The sequence below is a fragment of the Salvelinus sp. IW2-2015 genome, linkage group LG15 (assembly GCF_002910315.2).
Source record: "Salvelinus sp. IW2-2015 linkage group LG15, ASM291031v2, whole genome shotgun sequence".
NCBI lineage: Eukaryota > Metazoa > Chordata > Actinopteri > Salmoniformes > Salmonidae > Salvelinus > Salvelinus sp. IW2-2015.
This window is the reverse complement of record NC_036855.1, coordinates 60,962,520-60,973,141: the sequence shown is the minus strand read 5'-3', so window position 1 is coordinate 60,973,141 and position 10,622 is coordinate 60,962,520. Positions and strand designations below refer to the sequence as shown.

Genomic DNA, 10,622 nt, shown 5'->3' with positions numbered 1-10,622 from the left:
ACTTTGGAAGTATTCTTGGGTCATTGTCCATTTGGAAGACCCATTTGCGACCAAGTTTTAACTTCCTGACTGATGTCTTGAATGTTGCTTCAAAATATCCACATAATTTTCCTGCCTCATGATGCCATCTATTTTGTGAAGTGCACCAGTCCCTGCTGCAGCAAAGCACCCCCACAACATGATGCTGCCACCCCCGTGCTTCACGGTGGGATGTGTTCTTCGGCTTGCAGGCCTCCCCCTTTTCCTCCAAACATAATGATGGTCATTATGGCCAAACAGTTCTATTTTGTTTTCATCAGACCATAGGACATTTCTCCAAAAAGTACCATCTTTTCTCCATGCGCAGTTGCAAACCGTAATCTGGCATTTTTATGGGGTTTTGGAGCAGTGCTTCTTCCTTGCTGAGCGGCCTTTCAGGGTAGTCGATATAGGACTCGTTTTACTGTGGATATAGATACTTTTGTACCCGTTTCCTCCAGCATCTTCCCAAGGTCCTTTGCTGTTGTTCGTTACGTTCAACATCTAGGTAACAGAAGGTTCTTCATTCCTGAGCAGTATGACAGCTGCGTGGTCCCATGGTGTTTATACTTGCGTGCTATTGTTTGTACAGATGAAAGTGGTACCTTCAGGCGTGTTGGAAATTGCTCCCAAGGATGAACCAGACTGTGGAGGTTCTACCATTTTTTTCTGAGGTCTTGGCTGATTTCTTTTGATTTTCCCATAATGTCAAGCAAAGAGCCACTGGTTTGAAGGTAGGCCTTGAAATACATCCAGAGGTACAAACTCCATTGCTCAAATGATGTCAATAGGCAATCAGAAGCTTCTAAAGCCATGACATAATTTTCTGGAATTTTCAAAGCTGTTTTAAAAAGGCACAAGTCAACTTTGTGTATGTAAAACCTTGACCCACTGCGAATTGTGATACAGTGAATTATAAGTGAAATAATCTGTCTGTCAACAAAGTTGGAAAAATTACTTGGTTATACACAAGTAGATGTCCTAACGACTTGCAGAACTATAGTTGTTAACAAAGAAATTTGTGGCAGTGGTGAAAAACAAGTTTTAAGACTCCAAACCCTTAAGTTTATGTAAAAATTGGCCAGACTTCAACCTGTATATAGTTGGCAAAGTCAAAAAAGGGGGAGCTTGCAAAGCCCGAGAACACCATCCCACCCTGAAGTACGGGGTGCAGCATTCATGTGTGGGGTGCTTTGCTGCAGGAGAGACTGGTGCACTTCACAAAATAGATGCATCATGAGGCAGGAAAATTATGTGGATATTTTGAAGCCACATCTCAAGACATCAGTCAGGAAGTAAAGCTGGTTGCAAATGGGTCTTCCAAATGGACAATGACCCCAAGCATACTTCCAAAGTTGTGGCAAAATGGCTTAAGGACAACAAAGTCAAGTATGGAGTGGCCATCACAAAGCCCTGACCTCAATCCCATAAACATTCGTGGGCAGAACTGAAAAAGCCTGTGCGAGCAAGGAGGCCTACAAACCTGACTCAGTTACCCAGCTCTGTCAGGAGGAATGGGCCAACATTCACCAACTTATTGTAGGAAGCTTGTGAAGGCTACCCAAACGTTTGCACCAAGTTAAAACAATTTAAAGGCAATGCTACCAAATACTTATTGAGTGTATGTAAACATTCTGACCCACTGGGAATGTGATGAAATAAAATAAAAGCTGAAATTAATCATTCTCTCTACTATTATCCTGACATTTCACATTCTTAAAATAAAGTGGTGATCCTAACTGACCTAAGACAGGGAATTTTGACTCGGATTAAATGTCAGGAATGTGAAAAACTGAGTTTAAATGATTTGGCTAAGATGTATGTAAACTTCTGACTTCAATGTATACACTGAGTATTACCAAACATTAGAACACCTCCCAATTTTGACTTGCAGCACCATGGAATGCTGCATCTGTTCCTCACAAACTGAAGTCTAACTGGTTTCATTAACGAGCCTGCAGGACTGACAGACAAATTGTGTGTGTGTGTGTGTGTGTGTGTGTGTGTGTGTGTGTGTGTGTGTGTGTGTGTGTGTTGTGGTGTGTGTGTGTGTGTGTGTGTTGTGTGTGTGTGTGTGTTGTGTGTGTGTGTGTGTGTGTGTGTGTGTGTGTGTGTGAACATGCGTGCTTGAGTGCGTGTGAAAGAGTGTTGCAAGGACTTTAAGGGTGTCGATGTGATAGTCTAGCCAGGTGCAGACTCAGTAAATGTCCTGTGATAAACAGTTTAATCCTCTTAAAGTGAAATCAATAAAGCTGAATTGTACCATAGATCTGCCGACTTACGTATTGTATGACCTTTACCTTAGGGTTATTGTCAAGAACTGCTTTAATTCACATAGTGACCGACTCTTTCACAAATTGAATACGTTGCCCCACTTCCTAAAGGATGTGTGTGTGTGGGGTGGGGTTGGGTCAGGTCTCATCCGAACTTGAGCAAGAAGATTTTCCTGAACTGGCAGCAGCCTAAATGAGATAAAAGAACATCGTCACATTCAGATTCTTTACTGTCAAAATGGATTCAAGTATAACACAGAGTCTCTCAGTGAACAAGACACACATACACTCACCTGCCATTTCAGACAGCCCAGTCCCATTCACCCGTTCAGATCAAACATCCTCAGCTGGAGAGTGAAATGCACAGTGAGTGGCGTAACATTACTTCACGGTGTTAACCTGTGTGTTTGTGTACGATGTACAGTATGTGTGTCCACACTCACGATTGTCTGTGTGTATTCGTTGAGTTTCTTGTCATCGGTAGTGTCGTTGGCCTTCTCAGAAGATCTGACAGGAAACCCTGAGGAAGACAGATCCTCGTTACCCACTGGTAACTGGCTCAATGACCCAAAAGTAAGTTTAAAGATGAGTGCTCAGGGTCCTCCTCTGACAAACAAGCAACAAGTCTTGAAATTGACTAATGAAGGTTATGAAATGTTTAAAAGCTGACACATTTGTTTACCTTCAGTTCATTGCCTCGATGTATCCACTGCGATCAGTGTCATACCTTCGCAGGCTGTAGACAGAGCATTTTAACATTTCATTACAACACAGTACATGCATTTAAACACAGAGATTAAGAATCTAAAGCCTTAAAACCCTCTTACTTTAACAACAAGGGAAGAGCATAATGCTAATAATCGGGTAGAGAGAATGTAGCCAGACGGAGATGAAGAGGATGAGAGTGAGACAGAAAAGTATATAATTTGTGTTTTTAATCTACCAGCTGTCCATGTCTAGAGCGGAACCTTATCAAAGATGTATGCCCAAACACATCACCATCCCCCCACTCTCCTGCAGTAAGCCTGCAACCCATCCATAATGTATGCAGTCTGAGAATAGCTCCTGTGTTCCCCTCCCCCACCCTCCACTTTTAACACGGGGTAGCCAGCACACTGGACCACTGCAAAACTCCTTCCTTCTGTCATTCCTCCCTTCCCTTATTTTGCGTTCTCCACCATAGGAACAGTTAAAAGGAACCCCCCCCCCCCTATCTCTCTTCTCTCTCTAGTTATTTCTAGATATAAAATGTTACACAAGGAGATGCCTGTTTCCCTGATATTTCTAAGCTCTCTTGGATTGATTCTGTGTATGTGGATGGATGTGTTTTGTGTTGGTTTTTGTGTATGGGACGAAGTGATCAGACTTAGCAAAACACCAAAAAGTTATCTGTATCAGAGAGCAATGATAGCAGGAGCCATCTTTAGTGATTAAATACTGTACAGTGCAGTGGGCTTACACACACACACACACACACACACACACACACACACACACACACACACACACACACACACACACACACACACACACACACACACACAACACACACACACACAACACACAACCACACACACCAAAACACAGACAGACAGACACAGACACACACACAGCAAAGACACAGACAGACAGACAGACACAGACACAACTTACCGCACCATGAATTCTGCACTGGATCCACAAATGTTCTGAAACAAAGCAGAAATTCTCCTCTGTGGGCAGAATCTGAGCTAACTGGAGAGAGAAAGGAGAGAGAGAGAAAATATAGAGAGAGAGGATTAGTACAACTTGGCTACTAACTCAAATTAAGCGGATTTCAACAACAACACTGTGGAACAAACCAAAAACATATATGCAGAATACGTGAAGTCGAGAAGTTTACATACACTTAGGATGTAGTCATTAAAACTTGTTTCAAACCATCTCCACAAATGTCTTGTTAACAAACCTATAGTATTGCAAGTTTAGAATCTACTTTGTGCAATGACACCAAGTAATTTTTCCAACAATAGTTACAGACAATTATTTCACTTATAAATCACCGTATCAACATATCCAGGCGTCAGAAGATTATCACACTAAGTTAAATGTGCCTTAAAAGCTTGGAAAATTTCTAAGAAAATATGTCATGGCTCTTAGGGAAGCTTCTGATAGGCAATTACATAATTTGAGCAATTTGAGTGTACCTGTGGAGATGTATGTTCAAGGCCTACCTGTCAAACTCAAGTGCCTCTGTTGTGACATCATGGGAAAATCAAAGGAAATCAGCCAAGACCTTAAGAAAACATTGTATGACCTCCACAAGTCTGGTTCATCCTTGGGAGCAATTCCAAAACCTGAAGGTACACGTTCATCTTACAAACAATAGTACCAAGTATAAACACCATGGACACGCAGCCATCAACCCCAGTCACACCCCGACCTAACCAAAATAGAGAATAAAAAAGTCTCTCTATGGTCAGGGCGTGACAAATAAATCATTCTCTCTACTATTATTCTGACATTTCACATTCTTAAAATAAAGTGGTGATAATAACTGACCTAAGACAGGGAATTTTTACTCTGATTAAATGTCCGGAATTGTGAAAAACTGAGTTTAAATGTATTTGGCTAAGYTGTATGTAAACTTCCGACTTCAACTGTAGCATCAGAGGAAAACATAAAAAGTAAGTAGACATTTCAACAGAGGAGTTTGAATGTGCTTGTGTACAGTATGAGTCTTACRTCTGACATCTCGATTCTTCCGTCTGCATTCTTGTCAAATTTCATCATGAACTCCTTAATTTTCTCTCTAAACGCAGCATGTGTGGGATCCTTGAATAGACAAACACACACACACACACAAACACACACAGAATAAATCAAAAACAGATAAAACAGAGACTTCCTACCTAACGACTCTCTGTGATGATGAGTTGTTACAGCATATTATATCAAATTGTCATTATCCAGTCTATCAGCCTATCTAGAAGTCTGAATACACTGTGGATGATGACAGTCAAGTAAAGTGGACAATTTTATCATTTAAATACAATGTTTAAGGTTGCCTCGACTAGGATGGAGTCAGTCACTCGCTTTAAGGCAGGAAGGAAAGAAGGGTGCATTTTCAAAGTATTCAAACCCACTCACCACGCCTGTTCCTCTCCGCGCGGTCTCTAGCTGCCGGAAGAAGTTCTCCAGCTCCTTTCCCTCGATGTAGCCATTTCCTGTAGAACATACCCAAGGGTTAAAGGTCATTCCTGGGATCAGTGAGATTGAGATTACATTGACCTTTGAACCTGTGGAAAACATAATAGTTAATTATGTCTTAATTAATCTTTCCTTGATTCCTGGCATCCTCTCTCCTCACCTCCTTCGCAAATCCCATTGGAGAAAAAAGTCAGGGGAGGGACCTTGGACCTTCTTCTCCAATACAGTTGAGAAGGAGTTGAGGGGATAAGATGCTCGGTATATCACCAAATGTGAATTGAAATAGAACCCTGGTATGTAGTGTGTGTTCCATTACTGTAAAAAAAAACAGGGTTCAATATAGAGGCATTTTTTAAGCCCTTTGCTCAACAAGTACCTCAATGAAAGTCCAGAACAACGAGTCCACAAGGAGTCCAGAGAGTGTGACTGTTTGCATACTCTAAACGATATGGAAACCTGCTGACAAAAACACTCTCATTATCTAGCCTAATGCTACAGTCACACGATATTGCCCATCTGGCCAACACGACTCCCACAGGAGTACAGTAACATAACATTGAGTCACATATATACAGTATATCCAACACACACGCACACACACTGCTGAGCTCCCTGGCCTTTACTAGGATTAGTCTGCTATCCCAGCAAAACCATCAGGCCCAGTATCTGATGGGGATGAGATAGAGGGAGGAGGAGAGAAAGYGAGGAGGAGAGAAAGGGAGGCTAGGTCGGAGGGAGGGATTTGAAAGGGCAGGGGCTTAATGTGACTTATTGTGTCATAGCACCATAGGAATAAAATGATAGCTGACCCACACGGGAAGAAAATCATTGAAAGGGGAAAGAGAGAACTTGATAAGTGTGTGTCTGTGTGTGCGTGTGCGTGTGTGTGTGTGCGCGTGCGCACACTGTAGGGGCAACCCACATGCTGTAGATATTTAAGGCTGATTGAGAATATAACAAGTTCCTAATTGTCTTGGCTGATCAGATCTCTAACAGTCTGTGCTGTGTGAGTTCCCCCAGGTCTGTGCTGTGTGAGTTCCCCCAGGTCTGTGCTGTGTGAGTTCCCCCAGGTCTGTGCTGTCTGTGCTCTCTGCGTTCCCCCATTGGGGAAATGAGAGAAACACTCAGAGGCCATCAAACACACACGGGAGAAACACACATCACACACACACATCACACACCCTACAGGCAGATAGAGAAGGAGAAACAGAGAGAGAGAGAGAGAGAGAGAGAGAGATGTAGAAGAAAGGACCATCTCTAACATCCTTGTAGTTTAGCTCAGTGTTGGGAGAAGGTGGGGGTTCTGCATTAGTCACATGACCAAAGCACTGCCCGCATCTGGAGCCTTTAGGCGGATCAGGATGGCATTTACGAATGGGAAGTGTAGAAATTCTCTGGTAATGCTGCTGCAGAACGGTATTTAAAAACAGGAATCGCCTGCAGCTCAGAGAGCATCAGCAACATATTCACAGTGGAATTGCTTTGTGCCTGGGGGATTGACAGTGGGGGGTCAGGTAGATGTTTATTGGGGCACTAGATCTTCTGTAGCGACATTCACAAACATGACAGGCATGTGACTGACTACGCATGGTGTACAGCAAGTTTGCTGATGACACCACGGTTGTAGGCCTGATAACCAACAACGACCAGTCCACTTATAGGGAGGCGGTAAGTGAACTGGCATTGTGGTGACATCATGACAACAACCTCTCCCTCATTGTCAGCAAAACAAAACAAATGAGTTGACTGTTGATTTCAGGAAGCAGAGGAGGGAACATGCCCCGATCTACATCAATGGGACTATAGTAGAGKGAGTCACTCAGTTGAGAGTTAGAACAGTAGAATACACAAAGCGCAATTTCGAAATGTGGTTGTGCATCAGCAGTTTTCCTCTTGTTATGTCAGTCACTGACAGCACTCAATTAGCCCACGAAGCTACGCATTTTTAGATTGYTAAATTGGTCTACTCTGCTATATAAATTTGTAGTTACCGGGAACGAAGTGGCCCTGTCCTCTAGGAGGCCCCCATTAATTTTGTTTGCCACTCTCACTTACGAATAGCATTGCATGAAATTAGTTAGACATTTGCGATAGGTTTTTTACGCCCTATGGAAAAATGTGTAGAATTGCAGAAAACTTGCTTTAAACCTGCAACATTTTCTCTATGCCCCAAGGCAAAATGTGTAGAATTACAGGAAATTAACTTTAAAAAATAAATAAATATCTCCGTGGTCAAGTGGGGAGCCACTCAAATATGTTGCTAGATAGGTGGCAGGCCCCCCAACCAAATCTCGTATAGGGCCCCAAAAGGCTTGACCCTGTTCATACATTTTCCAGTTWTGTTAGACATAGATCTTGTTTCCTTGCATGTAATAATATTTGGTGTGAAGAGTGGAATAATGCATGCCCTTCCCAAATATCATAGGCCTATTCTCTAGTCCACACACAGACACATTCTGCACAAACCATAACACACACACACACACACACTGCACAAACCATAACACACACGCACACACCATACAAGGCCTGTCCTAAGAGTGAATCATCTGAAGTTTTAAATCTGAAACGTGTCATTGACAGTGGCCGAAAAATAAAATCTAGGATTCTTGAAAAGCATGCTCCACTACCCCAGCTCTAGTCCCACTTTATCATGTATGAGACTATGGACACAGATTGGTGCACGGATTCGACAAGACAGACCGACACAAACCCGCTTGGCCGCAATGTGTTTCTGTTAACCACCTCTGCCTCTCACAGATGGATCACTGGCACGACATCTCTCTGAAAACCTTAAATGCATTCATGTATTACAGCGAACAGTGAGACCTATTTTTAATTCCACAACATATAATTTGTGAATAGAGTGTGTGTGTGTGTTGTGTTGTGTGTGTGTGTGTGTGTGTGTGTGTGTGTGTGTGTGTGTGTGTGGTGTGTGTGTGTGTGTGTGTGTGTGTGTGTGTGTGTGTGTGTGTGTGTGTGTGTGTGTGTGTGTAATTGCACTCATTTCCTCATCCCTGGCTCTACTACTTCTAGGTCCATTCCAGCCCAGTGCACCGCCAGGGATGGTATGGCTTCAGTTGACCCGGTGGGCGGATTTAACCTCGGCTGGGGCAGTGGAGTGCTTGAGCGCTAAGAATCCCTGCGCTTGCTCAGGTGTGGACTGTTACACGCTTCTAGGTGAGAGGCTGCAGAGCTGCAGAGTGAGCGCTATGGGGCATTAACAGTTCAAGCCTGCACAATTGCACAGACTTTTTGACACATCTTTACACACTTCAACAGGGCGTGTTTTAGTAGAGCCCTCCAGTAGTCTAAACGGGCCTAGTCCAGCGTTTTGCTGCAAGCAGAACGTCTCCAACGGCCCTAAGGGCCACCATGGGATGGGGAGAAGGATTCAACATGCTTTGCGCAGTCAGAAATGAACTGCATGGATGGATTAAAAAAAGAAACCACGTGCTATACAATGCAATATATTTAAATCCAAAGAACTAAATGAGAGATACTGGGAGGTCATGGGATTTAGCAATGTATAGCTGTCTATAATCACTGTTTATAAACCTTTCATGATCACCTTTGAGTGCTGTGTACGGAGACCAGCTCTAGCGCAACAGTGACGCACCACCATACCCGCGACTGGGCCTTCGAGCTGCACTACCCCCCCTCACCCACCCCCCCCAATGACTTAAAGGCTTAATGGCTATTTCCTATATTTCATTCCTCGACTCTCCATTTTCCCCCACTGCACTGTTAATCCTCTCTCTGTCACTTCATCCTCCATCTCTTCACCACATCGGCTCCCCCTTCGCTCTAATTCCCCCTTCCCCCCTACTCTCTCTCCATCTCCACTCAATACACGCGCGCCTGGCAGAAGCCCCGGTGATGACATAGGCTACTGTAAATTCATTCATAGGAGACGCGCGGATCCGGTTGCCTCGTGGGGGTCGCTACAAGCCAGAAACATATATAATTCACAGCGAACAAACAGCGTTAAAAACAGCCACTCCGTAATACACACACGTCACCACATAATATAATAAATGATCACGCAAGAACGCATGTTCAATCTCAAAGAATGTAATGCTGTATTAGACTGTCGTGTTTACCGCACAGAAAACAGTGACACAAATGTGGTCCAAAGCAGCGCTCTTCTGTTCCATAGCTTTGCGCGGTTCTTACTGAGGCGTAATTGAGGAACTAAAAGAAAATGATGATTAACAAACATGGTTATTGGGGATTACGTGTCGACTGAAATCTCATATAATGCTCGTGTGGGAAAAATGCACAAACTGAACTATTTGAAAATGCTTTTCTACTTTTCTACTTTAAAATGTTTCCTTATCCCACAGTTCTGCAACAAATATCTACAAACCCCACAAATGCCCGTTTATACAACTTCAATATGCTAATTTGGTAATTAAAGTTAATAAACAAGTGTAAAGTTACAAATCTTTGCAGAAGTGCATGATCACGGAACAATGCACAGGACACACTCTGACTGACAATCACTGCCAAGAGTCCCAAGACTCTGTCCAAATAACAACCCATATGCTCCTGTCCCGCAGTACAACACACAGGACTTCCTGCCCTCGTCTATCACATCTTCTCACTTCCTCTGTCCCGCAGTACAACACACATGACTCGCTACCCTCATCTATCACATCTGCTCACTTCCTCTGTTCCACCAAGCACTAGTCTATCAATTTAACAACTATCCAACCATTCTGAATTTACAACCAGCCTACTCCTATGYTATGCSCATAGTACAGTCCTGCCCAAGTTTAACCCCCTGGCCGCAGTACTGACCGTCTGCATCGAAATGTTTCCAGATGTCAAGAAACTGCGTTGCGGTCAGCTCTGCCAGGTGGAGATGAGGTGGCTGCTGTGCTTGAGTCGCCATCGTTCAGTCGCTACTGCTTATTTTCCTTCTTCCTGGAGCACGTGGAAATCCCGAGTTAACTTTGTCCCAGTCGGATCTAAAGCCTCTCTAAACTGTCAGCAGCTCGCGCTCAGCCGGGGCTTTTAAACCCACCCGCGGTGCATGCACTTCTCCGGCTGACAGAACGGGGGCGCAGCGGCTCTGAGCCTGCATGGAGTGTGACAGGCTGATCGGTTCTCAGTCACTCCTCTCAGAGGGATGAGGGA

At 43.7% G+C, this 10,622-nt stretch overlaps 1 pseudogene; it reads right to left on the bottom strand.

Moving 5' to 3' along the window:
- The window catches only part of LOC111974448 (calretinin-like), a 15,045-nt pseudogene extending 4,540 nt beyond the window's left edge, over nucleotides 1-10,505 (bottom strand).
- Nucleotides 10,506-10,622: the final 117 nt, after the last annotated feature.